We start from the raw sequence: 13,245 nt of genomic DNA, 5'->3' as shown, positions 1-13,245 counted from the left end.
TACTGTTTCAGTGGTAAACCAGACCTTTGAGCCAAGGGTAATTTAGAAATTCTAGATCTGTATTCTTCCCCCCCCTTTCTTTAATGTTCATCTTTGCTGTCGGAGTCTCCATCTTCTGCCTTCAAACATATAATTTCCTCCATTCCTTCCTCACCCCTGGCTCCTTGTTTCTGTGACCCTCTGTCACAAAAGGACAAAGGTAGCCTGTTCCCCCTTGTCCTGGGAGATCACGCGCAGTAGTCATGGCTGTGTGTACACACATCTCATTCTGCATTACGATGCCACTTGGCAAGGGTGTCACCGGCGAGGGCTGCCTGCTTTGCCTCTGGGATTGGAGGTGAACTGGGGCCTTATCCTGTGTGTCCACAAGGTGACCTCTCTCTTCTAAGAGTAGGACCACACTGGAGATGACTTTTTCCAACTCCTGAATGCTTCCTGCTTCTGTAAAGTTTTTGTACTCGGAGCTCCTTTTTCTGTGTGTGTGTGCTTCGATTCTTTTTTTTTTTTAAGTTTATTTTTTAAAATTGAAGTATAGTTAATTTACGATGTTGTGTTAGTTTCAAGTGTATAGCAAAATGATTTAGTTATACACACATATATATATTCTTTTTCAGGTTCTTTTCCATTATAGACTATTTCAAGATATCGAGTATAGTTCCCTGTGCTATACAGTAGGTCCTTGTTGTTTACCTATTTTATATATAGTACTGTGTACATGTTAATCCCAAACTCCTAATTTATCAGAGCTCTTTTGATATAGAAAGATTTATTAAATATTACAAATGAAACCCAGGGCTTCCCTGGGGAAAATTTTGTAGCCTCACTCGTGCTTACCATCATATTTTCTCTCTTAACCCTCCTCTGTTTGTTTCCCCTGGTGTGATTGTTTTTCTACTCTTGAAGCTATATTTTGGGATGGTTAAAAAAAAAAATCTCTTAAGTAGACCTTGAAAGCCTAAATTTTCATTTCAGCTGAAAATCACCCAAACCATATGCATTTCAGTTGAATACGCCTCCAGCCGGCCTCATGCTGCCAAAGACCCTTTTTTTTAATACCTGACCAGATTTCTTTAGAATCTGGCTGGAATTATATTGACCCCTCCCAGATCTTTAAGGGATCACAGTCACCAGGTTCCAGATTGTTCTTTCACAGAGCTAGAGGTTCCGTTGTAAGCAAACTTGAGCGTTTCTTCTCCGGAATTGCTTTCTTCTATCTTTGTTTCTTCCCTTTACTCTTTCTCAGTCCACCTTTGCTCTCCTCCCAGGAAGCCTGGTTAATCACCTAGTGTCTCTGTGTCTCTCTCTCACCAACCCGAATCCTCGGCTGCCCGTGGTACAGAGTTTCCTTCAGAGACAGCTGGTTTCCATTTCAGGAGTCTCAACGTTGTGGCTGTGTTGATCGTCTTTTCACCTCTAGGTTTGGTCTGACTTGCAGCTAAATCATAACTAACCTTCTTCCCTCGGCCTCCGGGGCCCCTGCCTGAGCGCTGCCAGCTGCAGGCCCTTCCCAGCAGCGTACTGCCAGGGCCACCAGAGTGCCCGCCAGACACCCACACCCACACCCACACCCACACCCACACCCAGGGGAGAAGTTCAGGCAGCTTCACTGAGGCCCACGGGTGAGGAAAATTGGTTCATCGAGTTATTACTAAATGGCTTTTCAAATCTTCTCATTCTGTGGGAAGGGAGGTAGATTGGCAGGGCCTGGGTCCTGACCCACAGATAAAGCCAAATCCGCAGGCCTCCTGTGAGCGGAGAGGCTTGGAGACTGTGGAAACAAACCACCGCGCCTAAATCAGCAGGGCTGCCCCTGGATGCCGAATGCAACCAATTCCTGCCTGTTTTAAGTGCAAACCTTCCGGGATGGGAAAGTGAATCCTGAGAGTGGAGTGCTTTGTAGCGACTTGTGCTTGGGGCTGGGGGGCGCTCAGAGTGTTAATAAGCGCGATATTAACAATAAACGCGAGGGCTACTTAAAAGGCCGCCCCTTCCGCTCCCAGGCTACGTCTACACAGGAAGCCCGGCGATAAAGATCGTTCATATTTTTTCTGTAAGTCACTGAATCAAAGGGAAGCTTCCCTATCTGCATCGCCTGGATGCCATATTAGGTTGTATACGTATTAACTCTTTGATAATCTCAGCTACCATAGAGCTTTTTGCATACATACACATATATATTTATACACGCATACATACACACCTGTATATGTGTACATATATGCATATATACACACACACACACACACACACACACACACACACACACACAGAAGAAGTAGACAGGGAGGTTGTAAATACACGATCCCTCCACTTGGTGCACATAAAGATGAAATCTCCTTGTGTATGTTCATTTGCCTGCATCTTTAACCTGGCTCTGTAAGCTCTGTATGATGGCGAGCGTGTCATGTAGTGTCTCTGCATCTGGGCTGTCTGGCTGTGAAATGAAGGCGTTGCACGAGCCGGTGTGTTCTGTGGGAGGTGCTTCTGCTGTGATCCGGCGCAGTTCTGGGCACGTGGTGGCTCTCAGTGCAGAGCGACATGTCACAGGAGCCACCCAATTCCTGAGGCTGTGCTGAGTCCTAACGTTCCATGATTCTAATATTTTTAGGTGATTCTGTCGGGAAGGTCCTAGCAGTGGGAGGAGGAAAACGATCATCAGATCCGCACGTGTATTCTGAGAGACGAGGTAGGACTCACCCGGCTGCAGAAACAAGACCCGTCAGATGAGCTTTCTGTTTCCCTGGAGACCTAGGTTGGCCTGCTGGGTTCAAGGCAATGGCTAGACTTCATCTCGCTCGACTTTAGCGAGACTTTCGACTCCGTCTTGGGCAACACGCTTATCAACAAACCTTGGCTGGGCCGCCGTCGCCTCACACCCAGATCCCTGTGTTCACTTACCCCAGGGCGCCATCGGCCCCTTCAGGCCCACGGCTGCCAGCTCAGACATCCTCAATGTCACTCTCTTCTTCAAAATCCAAGAGCGACCTCTCAGTTGCTTTTCTGACGATTGCCAAGGCCCTTGGCTTAGCACTGAGCTTCACCGGGTTTTCAGCCATCCTTCCTTTCCAACTTTATTTCTAGGGGTCTCCTACAGACCCAGCTCTCCGGCTGAAAGAGCCTTCTAATTGTTTTGTCCCTCTGTGGCACCCCTGCCCTGCCCCACGTTTGTCCTGTCCTAGGGCTCTTGTGCGGCAAACCTGGAAGATTTCTTGTCCAAAGCTGCTGTCTCCTCTCCCCTGTCCTAATCTGCCCTTTGAACCCAAGGTCAGGACCCGCCTCCTCCACTGAGGTCTCCCTGGTGGGCTTGTGGCGAGGGAACCTGCCCTCCTCTGACCTTTCAAGTCACCAGAAGTCTGCAGGACACTGTTTGTCCTCGTTCCTGCTAGCCTGGGCACTTCACTGCGGTCCTGGAGGAGCCTGGTGGGACTTGGAGGGTGCCGGAGGAAGCCAAGGGGGTGATGGGAGGCTCAAAACCCAGATGGCTGGGCGGGCTTAGAAGAAGCAGGGATAGTTCATTTGAAGGGGGAAAAGTAGAAGGTGATTTCACAAGAATCTAAGTTTCTGATGAAGTACCCAGTCTGCACGGCCACATGTGAGGGTAGAAAAACAGACACGGTATGCCAGGGGAGGTGAGGAAATGGTCTCAACGGCGGTGTCTTTCAGGTTGACCATGATGCTGCAGGATAGGCTCGACCAGAGACAGAAATTGGAAAACACGCCCCACTCTCATGGTCAGCTGTAGCCCAAAGACGTAGAGCTTTTTAAATGTCAGACAGATATTTGGCTTGAGAAAGTGAAAATTAAAAAAGTAAATTAAAAACATACTGGTATTTAGAAGTCAATTTCATAATCCCATGAAACTTTTCCTGTGTTGCTCTTAATCAAGCCGGGAAATGAAAGCAGTCTTAAAATTTGCTTCTGAGCAGATCTTGTGTGAGTGTATAGCTATTTATGGAATTTGTTATAAAAGCAGAGAAGGAGTACTTGACAAAGTTAAGAAGTCCGCCCAAAAGAGAGATCTTTTCATTATTGGAAATCACCTTTTAGGACTTGGATTTTTTCCGGTTTAGCCCTCAGGTACCTGACAGTCTCATAAGTTGGGTGGCGGGTGTCATTTCAAAGTGCTTCCCCCTCCCTCTCTCTCTGCTTATCCCCAGTCGAGACTCACTGACCCAAAGCTTCCATCTCTGGCAGGGGTCCTTCTAGCTAATCTTACTGGATTCTTGGGTCAAGTTTTCTCCATCTCCGTTCCTTTGCCTCCTTTATATAGGGAGCTCGCCTCTGAGATCAAAGACAATCTATAGCAATTTATGAGAAATAAAGGAAGCAGGAGAGGATACTAAGCTATTTAAGGGGCGGGGTCTGAAGTGGTGAATCTATCGGAAGATCTGGCCTCTGCTGTGACTGTGAGAGGTGGGACAGGACGTGAGGGAGGGATGCGAGAACCTGCTCTGTGGAACGCTGGTCTTCGTCCTGTCTGGTCAGCGGTCCTCAGAGCTGAGTGTGTCTCTGAGTCACCTGGGCTCCTTTTGAATGATGCGGCTGCCTGGGCTTTAGTCAAATGATTTAATGGGTCCCCAGCGAGTCCTATGAGTCTGTAGTTTAAAGCCTTACAGGTGTCCCGAGGCTCAAACAGCACAGACATCCCTGGACCCAGCCTTTGATATTTACGGTAGTTTCCTTAATTTGTTCCTCTTTCCTCCAAATACATTTATAACTTTCCAAGGGCTCCAAGACAAGAATCTGGTTCATCCCAACTCCAGTGCGTTCACTGAAATTCACAAAAATGAGAAAGCTTCAGAAGTAAGACTACGGAAATTATTTTGGAGACAATTTTTCCTTCTTGTACAAATTTCAGAGGGATTTTGGGAGTAACACACACACACACACACACACACACACACACACAGAGTCAGGGAGATGAGTAAAAAACAGGAAAGAAAAGATTGACTTTTATTAGTTGCTGGTTTAAACTTAAAATTTTTTTTCTTTATATTTGGACTCCCCCTTTCCTTTTCCCTTAGAACTGTACCAAGCTATTTTCAGGAAGGAGAAGTGGTTGGTTTTGGGGAACGATGAAAAGCATGACATCACCATGCTATTTTGAAAGAGTGAGAGAAATATGCCAGTTTTAGGTCAGCTTCGTTTGGTTCTGTGTATGTAGGAGCTGCATTGCATTTTTTTCGAATTTGGCTTCACTTGGGGCTGCAGCTCTTCACGGGAAGGATAACATGTATTCAGAGCTAATTTGTAAACGTCACTTTCAGTTTAAGGTCTGGAACGTAAACGGCTATTCTTTTCCTGGAGACGGCAGCTCAGACTCTGCACGTTTTAAACACTTAAAAAAAAATAGATTATTTATTTATTTATTCATTTATTAATTTTTGGCTGCGTTGGCTCCTTGCTGCTGCGCGCGGGCTTCCTCTACTTGCGGCGAGCGGGGGCCACTCTTCGTTGTACGGCGCGGGCCTCTCATTGTGGTGGCCTCTCCCTATTGCTGAGCACGGGGTCTACGTGCGTGGGCTTCAGTAGCTGTGGTTCACGGGCTCTAGAGCGCAGGCTCAGTAGTTGTGGCGCACTGGCATGTGGGATCTTCCCGGACCAGGGCTCAAACCCGTGTCCCCTGCACTGGCAGGCGGATTCTCAACCACTGCGCCACCAGGGAAGCCCCTCTGCACGTTTTAAAGGGGGTCAGATGTGCAGGCTTCTTCCCACGGGCCCCCAGACTCCCCCAACTCCCAACTGCCTGTTTGATTTTAGGTCAACTTGGGGCTGTCAGTTTAGGAAGCAAACCCTTAACCTGGACTTTTTGTTGCTGATAAGGGCTCTGTGGATGGCAAAGAGACAACTTACTCATTTCCTTAGAATTTGCAGTGGAGTCTTTTTCTGCATGTATGTCGTGTCAGCAACTCCTATCTTCCCAGAGAGGTTTTGAAGGGTTCCCTCTGAACGTTAATATGTTTGTAACATTTTCTCAAATAGAACTCCTCACTCCTAATAAACATTCAGCTTTTTGAAAGGCGTCAACCCCACCTTTTCCATCCCTGGAGACAAAAGCACACTTTTGTGTGTATCAGGGAAAAGGAGGCCGATTACGGCTGTAACGTTGTTTTCTAGACAAACTCGGATATCATCGTTTTATTGTTAAAAGAAGCATTTTACTCCGAGGTTCCTAACCTATTTATGGGTCTGATAGATGGTTCCTTTTTGGCAGCCTGGAGAAAAGCCCGGGTCGCGGAAACAGCTTGCACTTGTCTCTTCAAGTCTAGCTCGGCCTCGCCGTATCATTTCATGATTTCCTTTCTTGTTATCTTCAAACATTCCCTCAAAGCTGAGCTTGACAAGAACAGGAAGGTTGGCAAAGGTCTGGCAAGGAGGTTGTTTTTCTTCGTGTTTGAAAATGGACGCTTTCCTCCCCTCCCCCCAGCCCCATCCTTTCTCGTTTATTCCCGGCTCCCGGGGCCCTCCGCAAAGCTGATGGAAAAAAAGTTAAGAACTCCACTCCCTCTTTAAAGTAGGGTCTCTAAGAGCTTTCTAATCAGCTCACTGTCAGCCTGTTTCCTCTGATCAGCTTAAATAGGTCCACTTGAAGTTCACAACTGCCAAATCCAGCGTTCAGATGGAAAGCACAGGGCCTTGGAGAAGCGTTTATGCACGTCCGCCCAAGATTATTCAGGGGCCCGAAATCCTAGGGAAAGTGCTGCTTCCACAGAGCCTTTCTTCTTGACTAAATTAGCGCTTCGCACTAAGAGGAGAAGGCATTCCCATTCCACAAGCTGATTTCTGTTCTCTTTCGACCTCTCGCCTCCCCACAGTAAAATGTGAACTCGATTCCCGTGTCCTTAGCGGGAGCCTGGTGGTGACTGAGGTTCCCTGTAAAAAGCCCTTCCTAAACATCTTGGTACCAATGAACCCTTGAACCTCTCGTGGATGGCTTTGTGTCTAACTTGGTACAGGAACAAAAACCCCAAACAAAAGAAGTCAGGTTATCTCAGCCCTACACAGACGCGGGGGGCAGAAGCTGGTCTCTGCTCTGTGGCCCCCAGCTCGTCGTTCTGAGATTCTCCTGCTCTGTCTTCAGAAAGGAACGGCTTTGTTAACCATTAGCCACTGACAAGAGTGTGTCCATTTCAGCAAAATTAATAAGAGATAGCATTTTTCTTTCTTCTAAATGGCCCATGTCGGTAATTAACATCGCCTTTCATTACTCAACTTGAAAGCTGCCTTCCCGGGCCCCCCTGACCTTGCCCTGACTTTGCTGAACTGTGGCCTCCAGCCTGTGAGAGACCTAAACGCAGAAAAAGCGCCCGGGGCCCTCACCCAGGTGCCTTGAAAGAATCATTCGACAAATATTTATTGGGTGCCTCCTGCGTGGAGCTACCGAGTTGAATCAGACTGGGACTCTTGCGGAAGGGAAAATGTGGGTGGAGATAAAGAGGGGTTCTTTCAAGTCGCCCTGACGCAGCAGAAACTGAAGATTGTCACAAACAAGAGCGGATCCAGTGGGGAGTGGGACGGGGTCTGGGCTAAGAAGTGACCCAGGCGGGTGCCATTGGAGGGGAACATTCAAATGTTGGAGGTCATTGCATTTAAAAGGGATATAGAGGTTCAAGTGACCTTGCCTAGCAGTGTTTTAGGGAGAAGAGCACTTTCATAGTGTATATAAGTTGAGGGCTCAAGAAGAATTGTTTTCCTCTTTGGTGGGTTGTTTCCCTGTACACGTAGCCAATGAGCTGTTGACATTTTAATAAGGGTTCCACCTTCTAATTGAGCCAACTCCCCCCAAAGTGTGTAAAATACATTCCTGTCATTTTTTTCCTCATCAGGTCTGTGTCCCAGGAGGGTTCTCGGTCACAGAACTGGAAGTGTCACTTGGGGGTGAGTTAAGATACACTTTATATGTATTGTTCACATCTTTAACCAGGAACTCCATGCTTAAAAGAGCCACCAAGAAAAACCCAAATGCTCCGTAAGAGGGGATGGGTTGAAAAAATTATGACCCATCAAGGGATGGGATCTAATTGCAACCATGATGGTGAGTATTTTCAATGGTTTATGAAAAAACAAAAGTGGCACGTCCTCATTTTTGTGAAGAATATGAATATATACATTGAGAAGGACAGGCTAGAAGACTCAACACTAAAATCTTAATAGTGGTTATTGATGGGTGCTGGAAAAAGGAATGGTTTAACTTTTTCTTCCCTGTGATTTTCAGTATTTTCCAAAATGTCTACAGTGTATACGCATTACTTCTGTAGTCAGGTGAAATTCTATTAACAAATAAAAATGCTGAGGGAAAAAAAGCACTTTATTAAGGTGAGAGGATGGCTAGGAGGTCATTCTCCCGTCTCATGCCACTTTGGACTTGACATCAGCTGTAGAAAAAAAAAAAAAAAAAAAAAAAGGACAAAGCACACCCACCCAGCAAAGTCCGTTTTAAGTAACACTGCCCGGCATTCAATAAACCCAATGGAAAAGTTCTCCTTTAGCTACTTGGGTTGAAAATTTGCCAGTTGATTCTTTTAGAAATTTTTGTAGTGAAAAATTCACTTCTGTCTCTGTCTCTGCTGGAATTTAGCTTCAGTGGACTCTGGGTTCTGAATTAATCAAGGGTTAAAAATCTTTTCCAGAGGTTGTCCTGATCACTTTTTTTGGGGGTGGTGGTGGTAAATCCTTTGTTATTGTTCTCTTGTTCAAGCCTAATGATATAAAAAAATCTAACGGCCAGTTATTCATCTGGTGAAGCCCTTCACAAATGCACAACAATGCACCTCTTTGTTTTTATCTATTATTTTGTAATTTTCTTTTACTCAAATTTCACACATCAGATAAGCTTATTCATTTCACCGTTGGTGGTAATAAGCGTGGAGAATGTCTCAAACCAGGATGCTGTTGTCTGCAGGTCTGGGAGCAGAGGAAATAGCTGGGGCTTTTATTCAAATCCTGTCTCTGATCATTTGCAATAGAAAAGCTTAGTTGGAGGGTGTGGGGTGTGGATGGCAGGGGCTGGAGACGGGGAAGGGAAGGCAGAGGAATGGAAAAAGTGCAAACCTGTAGTTTAGGTTCACATGGGTTCCCAGCTTCTTTTGGCATTTTGTGTCATCCAAACCTCATAATTTGAGGATCATGCCCTAAATTACAGCAGCAGCTCCGGCGGGGGCCCCTCCTCCAGAATCGAGTTGTCTTTTGACGTCTGAGTCACCCAGAATTGTGGAGTCAAAACATAAAAACAGAACAAGAGAAGCTGTTCTTTCTATAGAAGACTCTAGAAATGGGGTTGAAAATGTACTCAAGGAGGTCTTCTAACCATTTTGCTTTTCCTTTAAACTTTCTGGCCTATGTATCCACTTGCTCTGGTTATTAAAATTTACTCATTGATACTTCATTCTGGAGCTTTTCATAGAGAGATGAACAATGCTGCTAAATGAATTCAACAAAGAGGCCACGAGACTCAGGTGGCAAACCGAGGCCTAAGGCAGCGAGGCCTCAGGGCTGAGAAACGGGAGCCAGAACAGCCAATAGGCTTTTCCAAACAAGGAAGGCGCCGCTCTGGGCCAATCACGTACTGTGTTCGCTTTGCGGACGCATCTTCTCTGTAAAAGTCTCCGGGCTCCCGTTGGTAGAGCACTCCTAACCCTTGATGGATTGGCAGCTCCATTATAATTGACTTTTGCTTAAGTAAACTCTGAAGAGTTTTAACATGCTTCAGTTTATCTTTCAACAATACAAGAATCAATAATTTGTCTGTATACCTGCAGCAGAGTTAGGATTGCAGGGTGTCCCCCATAGTGAGCGTTTAACAAATACTTGCTGAGTGAATAGATGAAGAATTCGCAATCCAATGTGCTATCAATAAACAATTAGAGGACGCCATGAAAATATTTTAATTACAAGAGAAAAAAAAATCTAGAAATAAACCTAATATGAAGAAAACCATAACATTGTGTTGAAGGACCGAAGAAAACTTGAATAAGCAGACGCGTGCCGCGTTGGATGGTGGACCCAGAGTTGTGAAGGTGTCAGTTCTTCCCCCAGATAATCCACGAATTCGGTGTGATGCTAAGAAAAATTGCAAGGGGATAGTTTATGAAACTTGACGAGCTGATCTGCAAGTTTATATAGATTAGAAAATGCACAAATTAATCAAAAGTTTATTGAAAAAGGGTGAACAGTGATAGATTTATCCTATTTTATATCAAAACATACTTAAAAATGTTAACAATTAAAACTGTGTTGTTGACACAAGAGCAGAGAAATAGATCAATGGAACGAAGAGTCTATAAACAGATCCATGTATGTTTACATAGGAATTTAGTATTTAATACAAAAGTAACACTTCAAATTATGAATACGTGAGGACCTATTCAATAAACAGTGTCAGGATAATAAGAAAAGGAAATTTCAATCTCACCATAAATACAAAAACATACTTTGTATGGATTAAAGAGCTAAATCTAGAGTAAAACTATAAAAGTATTAGAAAAAATAGAAATTTTGTAATTCTTTGATGGGTAATGTCTTTTTTAAGCAAGATGTAAAACCCAGAACCCATACAGGATACAGTTTTCTTTTTAAGGCTATATTAGACATCCTAAGCTTTAATACAGTGAGTTATATAAAACACGAGCCACAGGCTGGGGTAAAATATTTTCAAGCTACATAATAAAGAGCAGAATTCATGAAGAGCTCATAAAAATAAATAAGAAAAAGAAAAAAGTAGAAAGGTAGGCAAAACTGTAAACAGTCCGGTCACTGATCTAAGTAAAAGCGACCAATTTACATGTGGAAAGATGCTTGCTTATTCAGTAAATAATGAACAAACATGGAAGTAATGATGGTAGATCACGTTTTACCCGTTAGATTGGAAATTTAAAAGGATTCTGTTGCTTTCAATGTTGAGGGAGTATAAAATGGTAATAGTCTTTTGGAGGTCAACTTGAGAGTATATGTCAAAAGTAAAACTGTCTGTATTCTTTGAACCACCACTTCTATGTTTCTGTCCAAGAGGATTCTTTCCACATGTGTACAGAGAAGCGTTGATAAGGATTTTCAGTGCAGCATGGTTTATAATGGCAAAAAGTTAGAAACCATGTAAACGTCAATAATTAGGGAAATAAATTGTGATATATCCAATATTACAGAATAAAATGCAGGAGTAAAAGAGAATAAGGTAGACATTTATAAGATATGCATCTATGTGAAAAAGTATAGATGGAACAGTACATACAGTTTAATCCTGTGTTGAGACAAACCTTGGAGATGATGTGGGTTCAGTTCCAGACCACTGCGACAAAGCCAATGTCACAATAAAGCAAGTCACATGAAATTTTTGGTTTCCCAGCGCGTATATAAGTTATGTTTAGACTATACTGTTAGGTGTGCAATCGCATTACGTCTAAAACAGCAATGTACATGCCTTAACTAAAAATACTTCATTGCTGAAAATGCTAGCATCACCTGAGCCGCAGTGAGTCAGAGAAGTAACATCAAAGATCACACATCACCGTGACAAGTGTAATAATAATGAAAAAGTTTGAAAGGTTTTAGGAATTACGAAAATGGGACACAGAGACAGGAAGTGAGCGAAGGCTGTTGAAAAAATGGCACCGATAGACTTGCTTGATCAACCATCAATTAGTAAAAAAAAGTAATATTTGTGAAACGCAGTAAAGCAAAGTGCAATCAACGGAGGCATGCCTGTAATTCGTATTGTATGAACATTTCAAAGAATATACTCCTTCTTAGTTAAGCGATTGAACGTTATTTTAAGAAGATAAGATTTTATTACCTGGTGCACTTTTCAGAAAGAAGACGCTTTACCCAAACTTAAGCAATGTAAAGGCCTCGGGGATTCTCAGTGGCCACGGGGTAGTGGGCTCCTCTTTTGCCTTCTTGTCTGGAAGGATTTATTCCCTTTCGGCATCACAAGCTCTGGCCACCCTTCCCTCCCCACCCCAGGGCCTTCTCCCTTCCTGATAAGGGTGAGGCGGCCTCCCAAGGGATGTTGTTCACGGTCTCGGCAGTCATGGAAGGGTCGTGGGCCTGAGCACAGTTTTAAACCCTCTGCCCATGGCTCCCATCTTAGCTGGTGGACTTGCTACCTTGATACCGGAGCTGATAGTTTAAAACCTCGCACTCTTTCCTCTCCTGTGCTCTCCCCAGGGTGATGTAATTGTACAAAGCGGCCAGTGGGGAAAAGGACTGGGCAGCTCATACCGGGACAGTTAGTTCCTGCGTGATTGAAAGCTGGCCAGTTGGATTTCATTCTCCTTAAAAAAAACAAAAAATCCCCCAAAGTTACATTTGGTGGTCTGGTGCATAAATCCATATCCGACAAAGTTCCCCCGCCTTACAACGTGTAATGCTCAACAAATGAGACACATTTGTAGGCCTCTTGGGTATCTCTGTTTGAATGACCCTCTTCTTTTCTCCTGACCTGTACTCTCCACACTGTATATCAAAATCCGGAGGCGTTTTTATTTTTCCCCCTTTGGGAAATTCATTTGGGTTTCATTCATTCCATGCGAACCTTGCTTCGTTCTAAGCAGAAGAAGGAATGTAGTGTCTGAAAAATGGCCCTTGGGCAGGACAGCGGGGAGACCAATTCCATCCCTTCTGCCAGCCCGAGGAGTAGTTCTCTTGCAGTTTATATGCAGTTGTTAAAAATCAGAATGATCTGCTCTGACATCCAGTGAAGTCACACTTGATTTACATCCCTGGGAAAATGCTTTTCCAACAGGCTTTGAAGTAAATTTTAAAAAAAAATCTTTATTGAATTTGTTACAATATTGCTTCTGTTTTATGTTTTGGATTTTTGGCCATGAGGCATGTGGGATCTTAGCTCCCCGGCCAGGGATCGAACACGCACCCCCTGCATTGGGAGGTGAGGTCTTAACCACTGGATCACCAGGGAAGTCCCCAAATAAAGTTTTAAGCTAACACTTTTGCTGGAGCCTGTGTGTGTGTGTGTGTGTGTGTGTGTGTGTGTGTGTGTGTGTGGTGTGTGTGTGTGTGTGTGGTGTGTGTGTGTGAATGTGTGTGTGAATATGTGTGTGTGTGTGGTGTGTGTGTGTGGTGTGTGTGAATGTGTGTGTGTGGTGTGTGTGTGTGGTGTGTGTGAATGTGTGTGTGTGGTGTGTGTGAGGTGTGTGTGTGAATGTGTGTGTGTGAATGTGTGTGTGAATGTGTGTGTGTGGTGTGTGTGTGAATGTGTGTGTGGTGTGTGTGTGAATGTGTGTGTGTGGT

The sequence above is a fragment of the Phocoena phocoena genome, chromosome 2 (genome assembly GCF_963924675.1).
Source record: "Phocoena phocoena chromosome 2, mPhoPho1.1, whole genome shotgun sequence".
NCBI lineage: Eukaryota > Metazoa > Chordata > Mammalia > Artiodactyla > Phocoenidae > Phocoena > Phocoena phocoena.
The sequence above is the reverse complement of the archived record's forward strand: the minus strand, read 5'-3'. Positions refer to the sequence as shown.